Raw genomic sequence first — 23,360 nt, forward strand, 5'->3', positions numbered from 1 at the left:
AAATATCTTATCCTAACAAAATTCGTAAAAATATTTACATGCAATGTGCAGATTTCCCTTGTATCTTCTTTTCTTAATTTCTTCATGGCCTTCATAATTCTGCCCCTGAAACACTAGAATAACATTAAAAATATACAATTCTAATAAAATTCGTGAATATATTTACATGTAATGTGTAGATTTTCCTTGTATCCGTCTTTTCTCAATTTCTTCATTGCTTTCAGAAATCTGTGCCTGAGAAGCTAGAATATTAAAAATATCTAATCCTAACAAAATTCGTAAAAATATTTACATGCAATGTGTAGATTTTCCTTGTATCTTCTTTTCCTAATTTCTTCATGGCCTTCATGATTCTGCTCCTGAAACGCTAAAATAACATTAAAAATATCTAATCCTAATAAAAATCGTAAAATTATTTATATGTAATGTGTAGATTCTCCTTGTATCGGTCTATTCCTAATTTCTTCATTGCCTCTATAATTCTTCCCCTGAAAGGCTAGAATAACAGTTAAAATATCTAAGCCTAATATTATTCCTATTATTCCTAATGGCGGGAATGGGTCTAAATCTATCTATAACAAATAAAATATTAAAAACGAAAAAGCCATGGCAACCCTGTTAATATATTTCTTCTTTTGTCGGTGTCACGATATCCTGTTTCCTGTGGAAAATATTTCAAAAATAAAAGAGATAATAATGATTATGACAAATAAGATAGGCAAATATGGTCTAAGCCTAATATTATCCCTATTATTGCTAATGGCGGGAATGGGTCTAAATCTATCTATAACAAATAAAATATTAAATATGAAAAGCCATGGCAAGCCCTGTTAATATATTTCTTCTTTTGTCGCTGTCACAATATCTTGTTTTCCCTGTTGGAAATATTTTAAAAAATACAATAGAAAATAATGATTATGACAAAAAGATAGGCAAATAATGATACAGCATATTACAGAAACGCTTCATTAAAAATATACATTAACAGTAATAAAAATATTCTGAAGTAAGAATAACGTAAAACGAGAGTATTTAAAAATTTTCATACCACGACATCAAAAACAGAATGGCATTGCAGGGTGTTAGAATACAAATAACAATCGTATTTAGTTTTCTGAGCTTTGATTCAATCCAATAATAAATGTATAATCAAGAATCCGTTTACAATAATTCAAATTACATAAATAGTTAGTTCCTCATGGGTCGACTCATATTAAATTTCTGCATTTAATCCTTTTACAGTATGTATGGCATTTTGGTATAGTTTTAATCAACAGTCTTATTTGATATAAAATGCATTTGCGTGTGCACCCCCATGCATTTGTTTGCGACCACATGTTAGTAACCAGTGCACATGCATACGAGCTTAAAGTACATATGACAATGGGATAGTCTCAAACAACAGTCTATTTTTCAATATCAAAGTCTTGTGTGTGGGCCCAATGCATTTGTTGGATAGCACATCTTAGTTATCTTTAATAAAACTCTTCTTCATATTTGAATAATTGAGTTTCATTTCTTTTTGAAAAACAGAAAGTGTCGTGAAGTTCCATATTTGAGGAATCCTGTAAAATGTTTTAGGTATTATGCCTTTTTATAATAGAGGAAGTAAATTATGAGCAACTTATTACGTATGATGAAGCTCTACAAGATGCCTGCCTATAACGTTCTGGGCGGTGATGCTTCGCGCCATCATCCCTTAATATAACCTGCCAGTTATATGGATATTAACAACTCCACAACCTTGAATATAGGTGTAGTCCATTACTGGCAATAAAATAAATATCCGATCTACACAAACAAAGTACGAGAGACGAATAATATGTGATGAAACGCGACAAATAGTGTGGTGATAAAAATGATTATTGTAGAAGTCAAAACTATTAATGAATAGGGCTTCTAAAGTTTACGACCGACCTAGTATGTCGACAACATACTCAATTCCAAAAGATGCAAACAATAGCAACATTAATTTATGCAATATGAATGAACCCTATCACAACCAGAATATAAAACAAGCAAACAATCCGTTTAACAATTAAATTAACACTACTTAAACGACAAACTTATAATGCAAATTAACTCCTAAATAGCCGACTCTCAATGATCCGAAATGATAATAAACAAACAGAATATGAGAAGACAAGACCGATACAAGATTTTGTTTACGTGAACATGCCTATTTTCTTCCCACGAACAGAAGATGGAATTGCCTTAAGGGAGTAAGTAGTCTGTGAGCGGTCATTCATCAAAAGGACAATGCCCGATAACTTTCAAAATAACCCCGGGTCAAATATATATACGAAATGAAACAATCAAACTTTGTCTGTAGCTGAGGAAATGAATCTTAGTAGTAGTATGTGTAACCAATTACATGCTTAAGATGGCCTAATAAAATATGCTATTTGTTAGCATACGAGTTTTTTTTTGTTTGCAGTAAAATAGTGCATTGTCTTACAACATATCATGTGATACAAGAACGCATGAAGTGGATATCTATTTTAAACATTACATTTAACGGCCATTACATTATACTCGAGATTCCAACTAGAGAGATGTACCTATACCACTTGTCGCCGAAACCGATCCGACAACAACGATAAAACGTCGATATTAATATTTTAAAGCAGAAATTGCCGACATTTACATGCTATGTAATTATTATTCTAAGCGTGAAATCCAAACTAGTTAAAGTAACAGTTTGCAAGCATATTCATGCCACACAATTTTTCAGATTGGAAAAGACATATTTCGGATAATGAGAAATTAATGTTTTGAATCCTAATACGTTTTTTGATTTGAATACATTGCACACTGACGCTAATAATATCGGTTCGGCTGTGGGTGGTAAAATGAATAAATTTTCACTCATCCTGTTTAACTGATACATCGAGTTGCGTTCGCAAAATTTTATGCCAATATAACGACGTATTTTGTATTTTACACATCGAAAAATTCCCATTCGATATATTTCTTCATAATTTCCATGTAATGCTAAAAATGTCAATATAAAAAATTGGCTGCAAAAATAGCCAAATTAGTTGAGCTAGTTGGGCTAATAAATGGCCAAAATCAGATTATAATCCTGTTCCCGTTTCTATTCGCGCAGTTGGGAAACAGCATTGCTCATACTTAATCTTTGTGTTTCTAAACACAGTTTAACGCACAAACACATTCTGTTTCATAATCATTACTTTATCTCGGCTTATGTTATGAATTAGTTTGCTACTTGTGTATACTTTTCAGTGCACGCACAAGTTTGACCAGTGCTCCGCATTCGTACAGAGGCGTTATCTAGCATATTGGGTGAATTTAAGCACCTTCAGTTAACGGTTAGTTGGACGTGTTTTACCCTAAAATTATTCAAACCCTCCCCACCATAAAAATTAGAAACAAGTTACAGTAATAGAAAACGCGGCTAGTTGACAAACTGTACGGTACAACGAGATTACATTGTCAGGCCCTTGGGATACCAAAACAAGTTTATAAATGTCCACCTATTAGCAGAGGATCAGAATAAACGAACAAACGATTAAGCGAGGGCTTAATTAATATGACTTGGCATGTGTGCAGTGTAAATTGGATGTTTTATGGCTTGCCAGCATGTTTGGAACTGTTTTCTGTGCGCTCGAAAATATGAATATCTAGTGTAAGCGTCAAATATACAACAGTGCAGCCTACAACAGATTTAGCAACCAATCACAAGAAATCATTTTTTTTTTGCTATATTGGATACCCGACAGAAGGACTGCACCTTCTGAAAAGAAGTCAGAACATCAACCGTTGGAATATGAAGCGCACAAACGAGGATAAACAGATAGAGTTATAATCAAACACAACAATTTGATACCAATCAAAAACTATATAAAATGTTTTATACATAGAGAAAACAAAATGTGAAATAAAAAACTAGTCTTGACAAAAAAAAAATGAAGAAGAACTTCGGAAAAACGGCCCGCGAATGAACCTGAACGACTTTCGCAATTATTGCTGTATATCATTGTATTTTATTATTTCCAGTTTCGAGTGAAATGACCCCTTATTAGCAGCTAAAAAAAATAAATAAACGATTGAGCGAGGAATTAATAAATATGACTTGGCGTGCGCGCAGTGTAACTCGGATTTGTCTGGCTCGTAGGTTTGCTTAAAACCGTTAACTTTGCGTTCAAAAATATACCATTTCAATACACATATTAGAAACTATGATTGTCCAGTGTCAGCGTCGGATAAATACCAGTTCAGCTAATAAAAACAGAACTAGCCCGCAAACAACAGAAAATATCATTTTACTCTCTACAAGCATATTAAAAAGTAGATATTAAGGATTGAATACGATAAAATTCCGCGAGTAACTCAATGTCGGCCCATGAAATAAAAGGTAATTACTTTTCACCCAGTTATTCGTTTCTGGTCCTTCTGTATTACAAGTTGTACACCCCTGCTGTTTGATTTACATTTTTACCACCAAAACTATGTCGTGTCCGAAATAAAAACTCAACGGTTCTAATGAATTCACACTAAGAGAGACAAAATCCGAAAAACTTTCGCTTTCAAATAATATATTTTCAGTCAAATATTTCCACCAGTAAATTGCGTTTTTTTTATGAATCTGCTGTTGTGCATTGCTTTCAAACATCTGATCAAGCATTTTCGGTATGGCGGAGATATAGTGTGGGGAATCTTGTATAAATAGAACATGGTATTAGGAACACGAATTTTGCAGTTCCTTCTCTTAACCACATAGCTTAAGATTTTCGCAAAATACCATTATGTAATACAGCATTGCTCTGTAAAGCACTCGCAAGCCCTGATAAAGAACAAACTGGTCAGTATCGTTACGTTACAACAAAATCAGAAAATTCTAAAATTTATTAGAAAGTTTTGATGTTGAGTGCTTTCAAATCTACCAATTTATTACGCTTCATCAGAGAATTAGAAATGAACATTTCATTTCTTTCTCAAATGGCAACATCAAATAAAATAATACTACCTAACGCTGTGTGATTTTTCAAATCCTAGTTAACCTTACCCTTTCCGAGCCTGTCGAACCCCTGCGCTATCCTGAAAGCTCTGTCCAAACCTCATTGTACCAAATGGTTGAAATTGGGGGGCCCAATCCTAACTTTATAAAGGGGAAGCCTAATTTCGTGCGAGGTTATAGGAAATAAAAAGATTCAGCTTGAAAATCCTTGGTTTGCCATAACAACCCAAAATGTTTCAAAGTCATAAGCAGAAAGCATCTAAGGGCACTATCATATAAGCCCAAACACCAAAGCGCACGACATCCGTGGAGATGACGGGTTCACTAAAACTTACAACTGCGCAACGCTTTACAAACAGCAACGCTAATTTATTGGTTATTAAGTTTAAATATTCGAGATGAACTGTAGTTAAACTTGCATATTTAGTTGACGATGTGATAGAAAAGTCCTATAATATAAAACTCTTTTAATTTAAAGGACCCTCGTCGAACCCATGGAACAGCTCCAACAAACACCAAAAATTCGATTGAACCATTGTTAAAAACTACTGTTCTAGACTATTGAAAAACTGACAAAACGCTATGGCGACGAAACAAACCCATAAAGTAAGAATACAATAAATTGTATAAAATGAGGACCAACCAATTGTATTAATGCAGCCACAAATGCCCCATTGCCACTATTATAATCTCATTGCTGTCGACTGGTGCATACTTCAATACTTGTCAAACGATGGGAGAACGCCAAAAAAGAAACATAACCCGCGTCTTTTCGGGAATTATGTATGCGAAATGAACAAAGTAGCAAAATTTATTGCATACCAGCTAAAAACTGCACACCTGCCCATGAACTAACGATTGCATTACATGACTTTACGAAATTACATAAATGAAATTGGGAGAAATATTTTGGACATGATATATCAGTTTATACCTGACAAAATATGAATTGAAAGATTTATAAGATTACAAACTTGCTCTTTACTCTTTGGACTATATATATAGGCTTCCATCTCACTCAGTGGTGCACCAGACTATTAACAATGTCGATTCCGTTTGAAGCATGACTCTTCCAAGCAGTGTTCTAGAAAACTGAAAATAAATATATAGTAGATTTGGAATGATAAATCACAAAAAATGCTGTTTGACAGAGGTAAAGCAAAGGTAAGCTTATATTGAAAATGCATAAAAAAATCAATTTAATGTCGTGAATATGTGTATACCGAGTCTATCTAACTTTAGGTGAAACTAAATTTCGTTGACCTAAGACATTATCAAGTTATTTAATTCACAAAAAATACTATTTGACAAAATTACGGAGAAAAGATATAGTTGTTCGAACTATGTCATTATCAATCTTTGGAGTTGTGATTAACAGGGACATGAGAAGCTAAGCTTGTACTAGAAGTTTAAAAACAAAATAAAAATATTAATTTTTCGTTTAATATAAAATTATTTGCTGATTTCCACGAAAATTACAATTTTTACTTAATTTGAATGATCTGTCAGTGCAATATATTGTATCTCATCATATAAATATCGACTAGTCAATTATTTACTAGTGCAGTGGTTTTCGAACGGCGGGGCGCGCCTCACATGGGGGCGTAAACATTTTAAGGCGACGTGAAGCTGATTGATGGAACTTTAAAAAAAGCGTGAAATCTTGTCTGCCTTATTTTCTTAATTTATTTCATTATATACGTTTCATACACGTATTTGCAACGTGCTCCTTGACGGCAACGTCCGCACTAACTATCTGTGTTTTTGTATCACATTGTTAACTAGTTATTTTGAGGTGGTGCGCGAGACTTGAGAAATTCCTAACTTGGGCGGCTTAAAATGTTTGTGTACCACAGGCATTGTGCGTTATATTTACCTTAATATTCAGATCCTCTCTTCTTTTTCTTCCCAACAACTAAAAATATATATTTCATCAAATAATTTTCAATAAGTTAAATTAGCCACAGGGATTGTATACATTATACATTCATTATAAGAACATAACATATTGATACTCGCAATAAACTATAAAGAAATAGGGAATATATTTCTAGATTTAAAAACTTAATACCCTCTGTCAGATTCATTTACATAGTATGGTACTTCGCGTGACCTACCATTTGTGGTGAAAACGGGTTTAGAAATAAATAAAAAATGGTATCAGCCATGTAAAATGATAGAATGATAAGGACTATGCTTTTAACGAAGTTAGACATGTTAGCTCAGGTACATGATAAACGATTTTAGGGTAGTAATATTCGCATTAATACAGCGTCAAACATACACGCATGCATAGAAGATATGAATACTCGCACTTAGTAACAGCTCATTTGGAATATTGCCAGCTTCGAACACTTATCAACATGCAACATATGGTTACAATGACCACCAAGGATTGCCTTTCAATCTACACTCGAAGGGTAGATTATATTTTTTACGTAAGAGAATTTACCGTACAACATGTTTAGAGTAAATTATATTATAATCTAATAATTTAGTGAACAGTTAGTCGTTTGTATCTTTTTAATGAAAATCTCTCATAATTTGACAAACCATGCAAAAGAGGCAGAAGGCAGAAACCTGGATTCTTTCATTTACGACCTCTTATATGGTGGAGAAGGGGTTTGTAACAACGAAACAAGTGCTATCAAAACAACGAAATTGCCGTTCGATTAGTAAACGGGGCGATTTGAGATTGTAGATGACGAAAATGTCACCAAAAAAAAATACTCTTTGGAAGACCACTAAGTTATTCTATCTCATTAAAAACACTATAAACTATGATTTATCTTGTTTATTTGTTCTGTAATATTTTCGTTTCTGACCTCAAACAATGTCTAAAACAAACGTTTTGTAAACTGGGGGGCGATGAAGTTGTATATATTACTGTATATATTAGTGCGACTAAAAAGTTTGGAAACCACTGAGACCATGATAATTTACAGTTACATTTCTGAGCTTAGTCGGATTCTTTTTTTACAGTATGATACTATTTTGTGGCAAAAACGAGTTTTGCTCATAAGATTAAACAAGTAAATTCTACACAGAATAATAAGGACCATGTTATCAATAACGTAGTACCCGTATAAATAAAACATAAGAAATATAGACATGCTCAAATATATTGACACGAAATTTATAACGAAATTTTTTACCATTATTTCCCCGGAAATCATACGGTTTTCGTGTCCCACGTGTCCCATGGGAAATACAAATGTGGGTTGTCCCATTCCATCTCATGGGACGTTTCCCATAGACAAGCCTGGACATGGTAACTATCGCGATAATGCGTATCCATATTAGGTTTTTGGCCATTTGGAAGCGTTGCCACAAAACTTTAAGATGGTAAGCTGGAGTGAATATTTAATTATTAGATGCAAACAGCCAATTTTCAAAGAGATGCTAAAATTGTACAATATACTGCCTAAAACTCAGATATTAAACATGTACAACGATACTTCAAACAATCTTACGAAAATTTCTCCCTTGGTCTATTAGTGCATAGGTATTCAAAGAGCTCTGTGAAAGAAACTTAGGCGCTCGCGAGCTATTCGATTACCTATTAAAATACTGACTTGACTAATTTTTTGACTGTCCAAAAAAGTAATGACATCATTAATAAAATTTGACATCAGTAGCGTCGAAATATGACAACGAGCGTAAATTCAAATGTGACATTATCTATAAGTAGGATCGCAGTGGATAAAAAGTTGTCTCTCGAGTAAAATATTCAATTCATAGCCGGTGCGAGCATTTAAAATATCTTGTCATAGTAATTTCATAGTAATTTATTTGTGTTCTTCGTTACTCGAATTTTAGTCGAGGAAACTTTAACGATTATTAAAATGAAAAATTACTATTCAAAAACTGCGTAAAATACGTCCCAAACTGCCAACTATAAGTAGACCGGAATCGTATTTAGTCAAATTTGATTTGTTCGCGCTCAAAATTATTTTAAAGATATGGACAAAATACGAACGATTGTAATATTTAAATTTGCAAAAAAAAAAATTTGTTCGATATATTTTGCATTAATTATCTTATATATCATACCGAGAAAAGGTCGTATTGGGCTCCATCGGTAGTTTCAAAATGGACAAAGGTACATCGCGCGACCAATTCACTGTGTTTGATTTCAGTTACCACATGGTATACAGTTTGAAGAAATACTAACATAACACAAAATTACAATGTCTAAAAAGCGTTTTCAATCTGCTGCGAGACTGCTAGAACGTAACTTATGTTGATATCCTCCGTTTTAGATTTTAGTTTCAATATTTAATAATGCCGGTTTTCAATCAAAAAATTGGGTTGCGGATTCTCCTCTTTATCATTTATTCTTAGCATTTCTTCAGCGATTTTTATAATATAGCATTCTAACTTGTTTCGCACACTGAATTCATAATTCCGCACAAAAATAAAAAGTTATCGTCGGCCTCGTGGAACAATACATTCATATGCCAAGGAATAGGCACATAAGTTGTTTAAAAACATGTCGCGCTGACGAAAACTATCGGTGATTCTACCAACTGCCATCGCATACGTTATTAGGACTTTTTCAGTATTCCAACAACAAAAGGGTGTTCGACCCCAAATTTGATAATATGTTTGTTGAGTTTACAGCCTTAATATATTTAATTTATGTGTGAAATTTAGATTTATTTATGTCTGGTATTAATCCTATTAAAATGTGTAGCATTTAAATTAGGTAAAGTAATTTTAACTTACTTAGGAATAGTAATAGATAACAATTTTAAAATTTATTGTGGGGATCCGTGAATAATGGTGATGAATGTAAGAAGATTCGAAAAATTGTAATAACATACTTACTCTTTAGACTCGAGGCAGCCACCTCTCTCAGTGATGCATAATCGAACAAATAATTCCGCATGTCTATAGATATAATGATAAATTGTGTTTCCCGCTTTCAAGAAGTGTTTCAGAAAGCTGAAATTTTTATGAGATAATGAAATGTAGGTAAATTTTGTATAATATTAATTTGAATTATATATAGTTGTTCGAACTATGTCATTATTAAGTTTTAGGTTCATAAGTTACAGATGATGTAATTTGGTAGGAGCACAGAGAAGCTATGCTTATACTTTAGAATTCAGGGTTTCCCAACCCGATTCCGCGGTCTCAAATGACCCCGCGAAGCGTTTGAATGAGTCCGCAACGAGCCAGAAATTCACTGCGGGCTTTTGCGAAACTTAACTATCAGCCAAGTTACGATTTACGTTAGAATTTACATAAAACATAAAAGACACGTTTATTCACATAACATTATTCGAGTCAATAATTACTGGTTAATGAGTAGGACTGGGCATATATTCGAATATTCAACTATTAGAATAGCAATTTACTATTCGAAAATTTGGTAACAGGTGACGAAAACACCTTCCGACGAAAACACGAGTCTGCACATCTGCACAAGTTCGCGAGTTCGAACAACGAGAAATATTTTTTTTTGGTAGGTGTCCATGGTGACAACCCAAATTTTCTAAATTGAAAAGCGGCTATACAAAATACTAAAAATAAAACGGATAACACCATAAGTTTTGTTTTATGATTGCCCCCGACCGATTAAAAACGCTTTTTTGGACATTGCAAATCGCCAAATTTCGGGTGCTACCGTGGTATAACGTGCCAGGGCATTTTTCCTTGGGATTCTTTGCCTTAGTCCCTACCTTGGTAAGTACAATACTGGAGCGCCGTAAGTGTTGTACAAAAAGCTCAGATTTGTTGAATTCACAAAAATACGAATCAAAACAAAATATAATCGGGCACTTGGACCATATTGATATTTTCCGAGTAGTATTGTATTTATTTCGTCAACACAATTGCCGATTAAAATCATCACAATTACCTTAATAGTAAAGCAAGGCGACAAATATGTATTTTTCATTTACTAATAAATTTTAAATATATTTTTAAGTGCTAAATCAAGTTTTACCTTTTGGAACTTTACAGCAGAAAATAGATTTTTTCTAACGGCGATAACAAAATCGCAAGATCGCAAAAGCTATGTATCAAAACTAAATATAATCGGGCAATATATTCTTATATTATGTCCGCAGATTTCCGTGGCATTTAAAGAAGTAATGCTTTCATCTTGTTGTAAGTCGACGCAACCGCGAGTTACCATGAACACAATAAATTAAAATAGAAAGACATTTTAGATTCTCGTCGTTGTCATAGACGGAATATTGTGCGACAGAAACGGCCATTATACACTAAAAAAGTCGGCTCTTTTAACGAACGCGTAATTGGGCGAATTTCCAATTTTAAAATTGTAATGTCGTGTTCGGTTTTATTGCTTCTTCACACAAACTACGGTTGCAATAAACGCTCCTTGAGTCCGCAAAGGTTTTCGCCAGTGAGAAAACAGTCCGCGACCAAGAAAGGTTGGGAAACGCTGCTTTAGATACATAAAAATAAAAATATTAATTTTCAGTTCATTGATAAATTATTCACATATTTCCCCCAAAATTACAAATATTATTTTGGAGTGATTTGTCAGTGTATAATATTGCAACACATCATATAAATTATATTTATATTCATTGCAAAGCACGTTGAAAATACGACTACATATTCAAGAAATAAAAATATTAAAAATAAGGCGGGAAAGATAAATCTAGCCAATATTTATATTCTTAATTACCTTAACGCCCTTCGAAAAATTGTCCACGCCCTTGTGATAAGCTATGCTTATTCTAAAGATACAAAGACGACAACTTGTAACCTACTGATATTCATTTGCGTTCATTCGATATTCGATATATACTACGGAATAAACGATAGGGAAATAAGGAATGTATATCCAGATTCGAAAACTTATGAACATGGGACGGTATGGTTACTGAGACTACTAGAAACGGGAATATAAGCTGACTTTAGTTGTTTTACAATTCGGTGGGATCCCATGTATATATATAGTAACCTTTTTGGAATCAGACTGGTTAACGAGCAGCGACACTCAAGTTTCTAATATCTAATTAAAAAAGTAAGAATTCTAGAGTTTCGAAACTACTATATTTTTTTATTGACTGTGAGTGCCGTATGAAAGATCGAATCAACTGAAGATCCTGTATTTGACCAGGTGAATACCAACTGATCCTTCATTTGACCAGATCTAATATTTTGGTAGGGTTAGGGATTCTTCAGTTGATCCGAAAGATCTAACTAACGCCATTCAGTAGAGATTATAAATGAGAGTTTATATTAATTAGGTTCTTCTTAATACACTTGATTAGGCATAACATGACGTGAGCCGCACTAACAATAGGGAAAATATGACACATATTTCCATTTCTCTAATTTATACGGTATCGTTTTTGGAAATTTCTTTAAGATATAAGATTAACGGCTATCTTAATACGGTTAGTATGACGCACTCTGATAATATCATTATTGGAAATTCGGGGCAATTCCAGTTTGAACTAGTTGGGAACATCAATGACAGGGTTATCAACTTTTTAGTACCAGAGCGTGTAGGTCACGATGAGCCACAGTTACATTTAGGAATTAGCCTGATTACTTTATATAGTATGGTAGTTAGTGTGAACTACCATTTATGGCAAAAACGCTCATCAGATTAAAAAAAGGTCAAGACTACGATTTCAACAAATTAGGCATTCATTGTATATATAGGCACCCTATCATAAACAACAAGTTAACTAAACAATAAGTTGTAATATTTGCATGGTTATCAAGTTGGGGTTGTGTTTTACCCGAATTGCACTTAATGAGGCATAGTTCAAATCTTTTCAGTATCTCTGCAGATATACACTGCTGGATTAACTTATAGTATCAATATGCAAAAATTGCACTGTTTGTCGTAATCACAACGTGACGCCCTATTGCGATGAAACGCCTTTTCTTCATGCTAGCCTAACGACCTTTAAATAAACTGACATTGCAAGATAGTAATTAGCCTTTCGGTTTCGACGATTAAACGAAACGACAGCAGATGGGACAACACAGCAGCTAGCCCCTGAACGTGCAGCGCTGTACTGACTACGCCATTATACACCGGATATTGCTACAGTAAATTTGTAGTACAAAACAGTTAATTCCGCGATTCTACAAAATGAACATGGTATGGATTTACAGATTTTGCCATATACAATTATGAGCGCGCATTGGTGCCTAAACTGACAAAAAAAAATCAATGTAATGCATTCTTGTGTCTCGATTATTGGCATGAACGAAAAAAGCCTAGTTTTTATTTCTAAAAAATGACCCCCGCCTTATTTACTGGGCCGACTCAATAGACAGAATAAAACGGTAGTCGAGCAAATTTTGTTATTATGAAATTAATTTTAAGGTTGTGATTAAAAGAAAATTTCATTTGGCAGACGAAACAAAACTAAGCTTATACTCAATATATTAAAAGTAATAATTTGTTAGTAAATTTCCCGAAAAAAAAAATACAATATATCATTTATTTATAGACATGCGAATTGGAAGATTTCAAATGATTTGATTACATACTTGCTCTTCAGACTTGATGGGCTTCCACCTCACTCAGTGATGAAAACCTGGCTCTCGACGAATTTCTTTTGGTGCAATTATAAATTGTCCTGCCGACTTCCAAGCAGTGTTTCAAAACGCTGAAAATCGATATATAGGTCGTGATTTTGTAAGCCAATTCTAAATTTGAATTAAACTAAATTTCGTTGAGCCAACTATGCCATTTTCAGGTAGTTAATTCACTCAAATGTTTTTTGACAGAGACACTACAAAGCTATGCTTATGCTAAAGATACAAAAAACCAACTATGTAATTCAATTTAGGTCATTTTCAACTATGTCACTGATTTCACCAAAATTACATCCTTTAGTTAAAATGATATGTAAGTTCACCATATTGTATCTCATTTCGTATCCTTAAAGTAAGACTCTTTTCTGAATATTTTTTTCTAAAAATATACGTAAGTTTTAATAAAATACGTAACGGGTAAATTTCGACATTTAATTTCATAAAATCCAAAACTTAGAAAATTTAGAATTTAGATGAATAAAATTTATTCAGCGGTTGCCAATAAATTTCAAATATATACTTTATATATACATATCAGGTGTAGTTTTCAAACTGCACAAACTGCAAATATTGCAATAACAATAAAATACCCAATAAAGTTTCCTAACTGTTTCATGGAGCATATGACTAATTATCTCTGATCAGTAACTTAGTAGCATTATCACATTGTTCACGGTAGGTATCGCAAACTGGGGATCGCTATCCAGTATAGGGAAGCGCGCAACGAATTTTAGGGGTCGCAAAGAGTACACCAATTTGATACAAGGTACTATATTTATAGTATTTTTTTGAACTTCTGCTTCAAAACACAATTATTGAAATTTGTGCAAAATCTAAATATTACAATTTCGATAGAATGTACAGGATCAAATAAGCGGCATAACAATGTTGGCTTGCATCGAACTATTTGGCATTTGAAGCGTGAACCGTCTTAATTTTTTTTTATTTTTGAATCGAAAGACAATTAGTTAAACTTGTGAAAATATAAATCTTACAATTTCGAAAGAAAACACACGATCAAACAAGAGAGCTAAGCTCAAATATATGGACACGTAGCGCCACTCAATGGCAATGGTTTTGATGACGTCATAGCGAAAAAAAAAAGTAATAGCCTTCTGGAGAAAAATTTTATCTTTAACCACTGAAAATTTCAAAGCAATTGGTCCAGTATTCGAAGAGAAAAGCGATTTTTTAAATATGATGGAGACAAATATTAACAATAACAACATAATATTGAAACGATCGTTATGTCCACTAAACGTGTCCAATAAGGGGCATAACAATGCTGACTCTGATCGCAAGAACTGAGAGGCGGTGCGCTCGCATCGAATTGTTTAGCATTTTAAACGAAAACAGTAGTATACAGGAATCAACAGGCGTCGAAAGTATAATAAAATGTTCAAATAATATTTACTTGTTATATTCCTTGTTTGTTACTTTGTGTCTTTGAATCTTTAACTTTTAATATTTCTGATTCTTAAAAAAAGTTAAAATATTGATAAATAAACTGTCACAGACCTGTAGCTAGCATATTCAATGGACAGTGGGACTGAATCTATCGGATCTTTTGCACAAAGCTCCCGCCACGTTTTAAAATGACATATTAGTAATTATCCATTTGGGGTTAGGAATGATTTAAAAATTTGAATTCCCAGCGCAATCTGCATTCCTAACTTAAACTGAATAATTACTAATTCTCTTATTTTGAATGTTGATAGGATCTTAGTACAAAGATCCAATCTATAGACACTAATATATAAAAGTGAAAGGCCTACGACGAATCTCTATTAAACATGGATTTTGCGCTACATTTGCAAAAGCTGTGCGTTACATTCATGTAAAGCGTACCAGGTTGAATGCAGCTTACGTAGTTACGTAGATCAGTGTATTACGTTTAAGTTTCTTATCATGATAAGTTAATAATGCATAATTATGCATTCTTGTGTCTCGACTATTGGGCGGCAACGAAAAAAGCCTAGTTTTATTATTTTTTTAAATTGACCCCCGCCTTATTCACTGGGCCGACTCAATAGCCAGAATAAAACGGTAGTTGTGCGAATCATGTAATTATAAAATTAATTTTGAGGTTGTGATTAAAAGAAAATTTCATTTGACAGACGAAACAAAACTAAGCTAATACTCAATATATTAAAAGAAATAACTTGTTAGTAGATTTCCCTATAAAATACAATATATCATTTATTTGTAGACATGTAAATTGAAAGATTACAAATGATTTGATTACATACTTGCTCTTCAGACTTGATAGGCCTCCATCTCACTCAGTGATGAAAACCTGGCTCTTGACGAATTCTTTTGGTGCAATTATAAATTGTTCTGCCGACTTCCAAGCAGTGTTTCAAAACGCTGAAAATCAATATATAAGTCGTGATTTTGTAAGCCAATTCTAAATTTGAATTAAACTAAATTTCGTTGAGTCAACTATGCCCTTTTCGGGTAGTTAATTCACTCAAATGTTATTTGACAGAGACACTACAAAGCTAGGCTTATGCTAAAGATACAAAAAACTAACTATGTAATTCAATTTAGGTCATTTTCAACTATGTCGCTGATTTCACCAAAATTACATCCTTTAGTTAAAATGATATGTTAGTTTATCATATTGTATCTCATTTTGTATTCTTAAAGTAAGACTCTTTTTTGAATATTTTCTTCTAAAAATATACGTAAGTTTTAATAAAATACGTAACGGGTAAATTTCGACATTTAATTTCATAAAATCGAAATCTTAGAAAATTTAGACGAATAAAATTTATTCAGCGATTGCCATTAAATTTCAAATATATACTTTATATATAAATATCAGGTGTAGTTTTCAAACTGCACAAATTGCAAATATTGCAATAACAATAAAATACCCAATAAAGTTTTATAACTGTTTCATGGAGTATATGACTAATTATCTCTGATCAGTAACTTGCAGCATTATCACATTGTTCACGGTAGGGATCGCAAACTGGGGATCGCTATGCAGTAGGGAAGCGCGCAACGAATTTTAGGGGTCGCAAAGAGTACACCAATTGGATACAAGGTACTATATTCTGTATATCTGCTTCGACTTCTGCTTCGAAACACAATTATTGAAATTTGTGCAAAATCTAAATCTTACAATTTCGATAGAATGCACAGGATCAAATAAGCGACATAACAATGTTGGCTCGCATCGAACTATTTAGCATTTGAAACGTGAACGTGGGTCTTAATTTTTTGGACTTTTGAATCAAAAGACAATTATTAAAACTTGTGAAAATATAAATCTTACAACTTAGATAGAATGCACAGGATCAAATAAGCGGCATAACAATGTTGGCTCGCATCGAACTATTTAGCATTTTAAACGTGAACGTGGGTCCTAATTTTTTGGACTTTTGAATCGAAAGACAATAACTAAAACTTATAAAAATATAAATCTTACAATTTCGAAAGAAAACACACTATCAAATAAGTGGTATAACAATGCTGACTCTGATCGCAAGAACTGAGACGCGGTGCGCTCTCATCGAATTGTTTAGCATTTTAAACGAAAACAGTGGTATATAGGAATCAATGGGCGTCGAAAGTAGAATAAAATGTTCAAATAATATTTACTTGTTATTTTCCTCGTTCGTCACTTTGTGTCTTTTAATCTTTAACTTTTAATATTTCTGAATCTGGAAAAAAGTTAAAATATTGATAAATAAACTGTCGCAGAACTGTAGCTATAGCATATTCAATGGACAGTGGGACTGAATCTATCGGATCTTTTGCACAAAGCTCCCGCCACGTTTTAACATGACATATTAGTAATTATTCATTTGGAGTTAGGAATGATTTAAAAATTTGAATTCCCAGCGCAATCTGCATTCCTAACTTCAACCTGATAATTACTAATTCACTTATTTTGAACGTTGGTAGGGTCTTTGTACAAAGATCCAATTTGTAGACAATAATATATAAAAGTAAAAGGCCCACGGCAAATCTCTATTACACCATGGATTTTGCGCTACATTTGCGAAAGCTATGCATTACATTCATGTTAAGCAACGGTCGGCAACCTACAGCCCGCGGGCCGCATCCGGCCCGCGACGCATCACTGAATTATAGTAGCAAATAATTGCTGTTTTGTCGATTATATTCTTTACGCAAAAGAATTTAGGTGTAAACGTAACAAGTATATAATTCACAATTACTCGTTTAATGGGCCTATAATTTAAATATAATGTAGACAAATGACAACTAAACGCAGAAAAGTTGATGCTAAGTGCAAATGGTTTAATGACGCAAAAAATATTCAAATGGTCAGTCTTCGCGCGCCGCTTAAAATTTAACTTGTGATCTGTATGATAAAATGTGATTCATCGGTCATCCATTCGATTTTTAACATTCTAAAAATATGTGCGGCCTGCCAATGACTTGCAACCTTTAATTTTGGCCGGCGAGCGACAAAAGGTTGCCGACCCCTGATGTAAAGCGTACCATGTTGAATGCAGCTTACGTAGTTACGTAGATCAGTGTATTACGTTTAAGTTTCATATTATGATAAGTTTATTTATTGCCATATAGCTTTAAAGTTTGGCCTATTTGTGACGAAATGATGGAACCCGCTGTTAGTGAGTTCGATACAAAAGAGAATCATCCATCAATCTGTACTTCTGTATTAGGTTAATAATTCTAATTCGTATAGGCCCGAAAACCTCTAATTTACCACCTATACAATAGTAAAATGAAAGCAATAGATATAAAGAACATTTAGCTCACCTGAATATTGTTTCGAACTCACTGTCATAACCCAATAGTCACCATATCCATACATCCTACAGAAAATCAAACCTCATCTTATCACAAACATTTGACTGACTAAAAGCGATGTCGCTTGTGGCTTCCCGCGCAAAAATATTTGACGAAAAAAGCCAACTGATTGGTTATAATCAAATGTTTTTAACTGATTACTTCAATAATTACTCCAGGTTGTCGCTTCTGACGCGTGATCGCAAAGTTGCAGAATGCAAATGGCGGTTTGGATTTGCTTCATACATCGTATAATACCTAGTTCACAGTAATATTCTCAGGATCTTTTGTACCAAGTCCCGCCCCAAAACAACACCCCGCCAACGCTCGAATTGAATAGAAATAGTAAATATTCAGTTAAGGTGAGAGATGCAGATTCAGTCGGTAATTCAAATTTTCAAATCGTTCCTAACCCAAACTGCATGATTTCCTATTTTTTATTTTAAAACGTGCCAGGGGTGTTTATCTCAGATCACACATTTTTGCATCAGTGACGGGAGCTTAGTACAAAGAATCAAGCAATTCCATTATATTTGTTTGTTTACATTTGTCGAGTAAACGCGCACGTGAATGCCATCAAAAATGTAACCTTCCTACAACTCAATGAAAGAATAACGGCGTGTAGAAGTTTAGCGTTGTATCAATGCATTCTCTGCATTGGCGTACAAATCTTAGCTCATTGACTTGCGCAGCCAAGAATAATTTTGAGTTTTCATACAATAACATGCCGGCGATGTCGTTAAAAGGGAGGTCATAACGTGACGTTGTTTCGATGCCTACTGTATAGTAATTTCTTCGCCCAAACCAAACGGCAGAAAAATAACATCAGCAACAGCAATAATCAGGGTTCTATGTGAAGTAAATATTTGACTGCTCAAGACAAGAGCATACCGACGACAACAACTGATAAAATATATAGATCAACTATTCGAGACCATTCAAATATTTGGTGTTATGGAGCTCGTGAAGAGGTATTGTTGACGTAGCCCCACAATAAGAACGTAACAAAATCAAATTGTTACTCATCGATCAATATTAATGAGTGAATTGAAACTACTCTATTTAATAACTCGGATGTATTTACTGCTTCTTAAATTTTATTAATGCCATTTTGAGTAAACGAATAGATCGCGTAGAGTGTAGACCCTAGGTCCATATGAAGCACTTTGAGCCTGTCTCTAGATTAGACCTCTTGGTAAAGAACGATTATGATACAGGTATGTACGGGTGATCAGGATTGTCCGCCCGTACATTTTGCTGTCGCCCAATTAGTTTGAGCTTTATTTTATATATGAATCCATCGAGCAAAAAATCTGAAACTTTTTGTGATTTTTAACATTACCCTCAACTATCGCCATAATGTTGAATATGAAATTCGAGCAAAAAAACTCTGTTTTTTGTCGACAGTTTTTAGGCCTAGGTATATTTCATGTAGTTATTTTTGCTAAATTGTGGCTACAAATATATATGCAACAGTCTTAAGAGAGACTTATTTCGTGTTATAATATCCAGGCATTTTAGCTACGTTGGAAAATGTTGAACCCGGGTGGTATTTGACTTTTGTAATTCAAATACACAGAACTTAACTGATATATATAGGAATACTAATAGGTTAGTTCATCCTTCTAGTTTATCAGATTGGAAAATCCTAGCTATATTTTAATTCCCATTGGGGAATATTTTACATTTACATTTTGAATTACGGTATATACCTATTTGTATTGTGTTGTCTGAGTATTTACGATGATAAACATTACCATTATATTACCGTTACGCCATTAATAAGCAGTTCACATGTTTCGATATAAATGTATATACATTGTGACTTGTTCAGAGAATAAAATTGCAATTAATTAATTAATGATACAATGTACTATTTATATTAACATGTATAAAAAATATTTACTTATTATGTTAGGTAACAAAAAACTAGTACAATAAAATATCTCATAGTTTCAGGTTCGAGTAAAATGATTGTAAGACAATGCACAGCACTGAAAGTTTAGTCTAATTGCCTTAAAATGAATTTGATAATTATAAATATAGAAAAAAAAAATGTCTCATAAATTTGAAAAAGTACGAAGAGCAAATGAATACTAGTTACGAAAATCAGCATTTTTTTTATTGTGAAGACTGATTGTGAGGCACATCATTCAAGCAAAATATAATATCTCAACTACAAATTTTGGTTATTTAAATATTAACTTATAATTTATGATAAATTGATCCAATACGGTAGTTATTCGTTAAGTATATTATACTTGAGTAGATTATCTATTTATCGAGCAAAACATTCATCCACTGAATTGAAAAAATTTAATTATTTAAAATTATTATATCTATATATATATACAAGAAAAAGTGTAGCAAAAACCAGGAACCGTTTTGATTCAAATATTTATTGAAATGATATCTGTCATATCCAAAGCATTTTGAACAGTATATCCGTTCGATTTCGTGCACGAGTAAAGTGTATGAAATCTTTATTCATATTATGAATGAGGATTTGAAATGATTGCAACTTGCTATATCAATTGGGTATTCATTAAATTTATTTATGTGTGCAGCCCTGTTTTTTTGAGTTTTTCCAGTTAAGATAGATTATCCAATTTTCTTGATACGATGGTATGTAAGTTATTTATTTGGAAAGTGTTACTGATTATGCAATTCATTAAGTTTATTTCGAATAATTTCCTATATTGAGGATATCTTGCTACGTTTCCATGACAAATGTAAATACAGTTCTTCTTCAAAACTTCCATTGAAAGGTCAAGAAGTTGTCTGAGAAAAATCCATTTATTCCTTCATTTTTAAAGCTTACTGGAATCGAAGTTATGTCATTTATGATAACATCAACTTTTAACCTATTTTTCACGGCTCTTTTGAGATATTCTTCTGCATCTTCAATAATAATTCGATATTTTTTCTAGTCATAGAATCTAGGACATCACCACAAATTGGTCGAAGGTACAGTTTTGTAACATCAATCATTCGCTGATCATAATCTACGGCTGTTATCATGGACGCTCCAAGATCTTTGATTCTTCGTACAATACACCCATCGCTTCCTCCAAGAATAAATACAGTTTTATTTGTATACTCCACTCTTCCAAATCCAGATAAAGCGTAAGAAAACGCTTCGTAGTCGGTTTCGCCAATATTTGTACCATTTTGATGTAACTTCATCAAACACTACTTTGTCAAAATCTTTTTCAACGATGAATCCCTCACATACATCGTAACATGAAAACTCTCTACCTCTTTTCAAAGGAGGAAGACTATCATACCGAGGTGTTTTCGGGATTTCTGCAAACTCTAATTTTCTAATGTCTTCATCTACCTTATTAAACAAGAGGTTAAATTCGGGATTATCTATGTTCGTAGTGTGTATATCCATCGTGAAAAAGCCTTTGTCTGCTTCTTGTAATAAGGCTTTCAAATCATTGCTGTTCGCGTAAAGGGTTGTAATCTTTCTCTACTTTGAAACACAAGCTTGCAGTTTATGTCCATCGTCTTTATAAGCTTGCTTATTTCATTTATAAATTCTTCTCTCTTTCCATTCATTTTGATAACATTTATTCTAAATTCAAGTAGCCATGAAACCATTCTCCTAGATGGGTCTCGAACGATTATGGCTATGTAATAGAAATCTGAATCATTTGGAAAAGACTAAAATGAATTAACCAAGCATGATGAAAAATTTTGAACGGCGATATACGACTTGTTCGCCACAGCCCCACACCCCTATATTTTTTCAATCAATCAGCAGCACATCAATTCTAGTAAAAATACTGATTGATAGGTATGGTAGCAACCCTACAATGCAAGTCGTTGTTCGAATAGAACTCCATGTTTCATATTGTTCCGGAATTTACTTTGGAAGTTTATATTGCATAACATATATTCGCTATATATTGAAATGCGATAACATCAATGAGCTAAAGCTGCTAAAGATTTTCTGATTATCCAGCGCAATGCGCTGTTTTACAGGGTTTATTATAGGATAATTTCCCAATGTTATTTTCGATTTCAGAGTAAACTACGCTAAGGTTATCCCGTTAAATGTTTGCGATATATGAAAGATTGTTAGGCTTAACTCAGTTTTGTTACTATACTCGCATTTATCCACTTAATTTCATCATTGATTCGGAACAAGCAGCAACACCAGTTTGGATTGATTATATATAAAAATGTATACAAAATGTCATAATATTACTAAAATCAAGCAATAAGCATTGACTTTTTCATTTAAAGTGCTCAAAATATAGTCAATAGACATAAACCTTAAAGGTGGGTTATCACCTAAACATTTTTGTAGCAAATTTGATTCTATATAATTTATTAAGATTTTTGGCGTTTACCGTTTGCATAAAATGGACTTCGTTTGCGAGACTCGAATTTTTTAAAGTCGACCCTGCCGAAATCGAACGCAAATTAGTATGTCCGTTGATGACGTAGTGGTGAGAACTCGTCGGCGAAACTTTGCATTAGGTCAAATGCAATTATAGCATTCTGTGCACTCATTCTGAACCGTGTGCTAGTTCTATTGGGCGGTACATTTGGAGGAAGCTTTTGTGATTTAAATCATTACCAATATCTTCAAATAATATTATTGCATTGTGAGAAATTACAGTAAACTCAACTAATCGAGGTCAAGACGAACTTGAGTTCTGTGCCGGACCTTTTGCTGAAATATATTTTCTAGTGAAAAAGCGCATACCAGGCTATTTTTTGTCTCAAATGATCTAGATTTTATAATTAATGTGTGTTTACTCTACTTATCTGATTCTATAACTAGTCTTTTTGTTATATTTTCGGTATATATAGACTATCTGACCATACCGGTATATGCGCAAACATTACCGTACCGTATGGAATGTGTAGTTGGTGGTTACAGCAGATTTCACAGCGATGAATCTGTCTCGAAACAGGAAACAAGGATAAAACTATGGATACAATTTTCGCAAGTAACCTTTTCTGATGTCTCTCCATGGAACTAAAAGAAGACCTCTAAGTCGGTGGATCGTTTAAGCCTTAAAATTATGTT

At 33.3% G+C, this 23,360-nt stretch overlaps 1 long non-coding RNA gene across 1 annotated transcript; it reads right to left on the reverse strand.

Annotated features, from left to right (window-relative positions):
* Window positions 1-9,807: 9,807 nt before the first annotated feature.
* LOC120331934 (uncharacterized) lies at window positions 9,808-18,355 on the reverse strand. The gene is made up of 6 exons (XR_013476856.1): window positions 18,284-18,355; window positions 17,135-17,196; window positions 15,775-15,892; window positions 14,940-15,001; window positions 13,478-13,596; window positions 9,808-9,928 (listed from the first exon to the last, which is right to left on the reverse strand). It is a non-coding gene; the product is annotated as an uncharacterized LOC120331934 (long non-coding RNA).
* Window positions 18,356-23,360: the final 5,005 nt, after the last annotated feature.

Source organism: Styela clava, chromosome 6, assembly GCF_964204865.1.
Source record: "Styela clava chromosome 6, kaStyClav1.hap1.2, whole genome shotgun sequence".
In the NCBI taxonomy this organism is placed as follows: Eukaryota; Metazoa; Chordata; class Ascidiacea; order Stolidobranchia; family Styelidae; genus Styela; species Styela clava.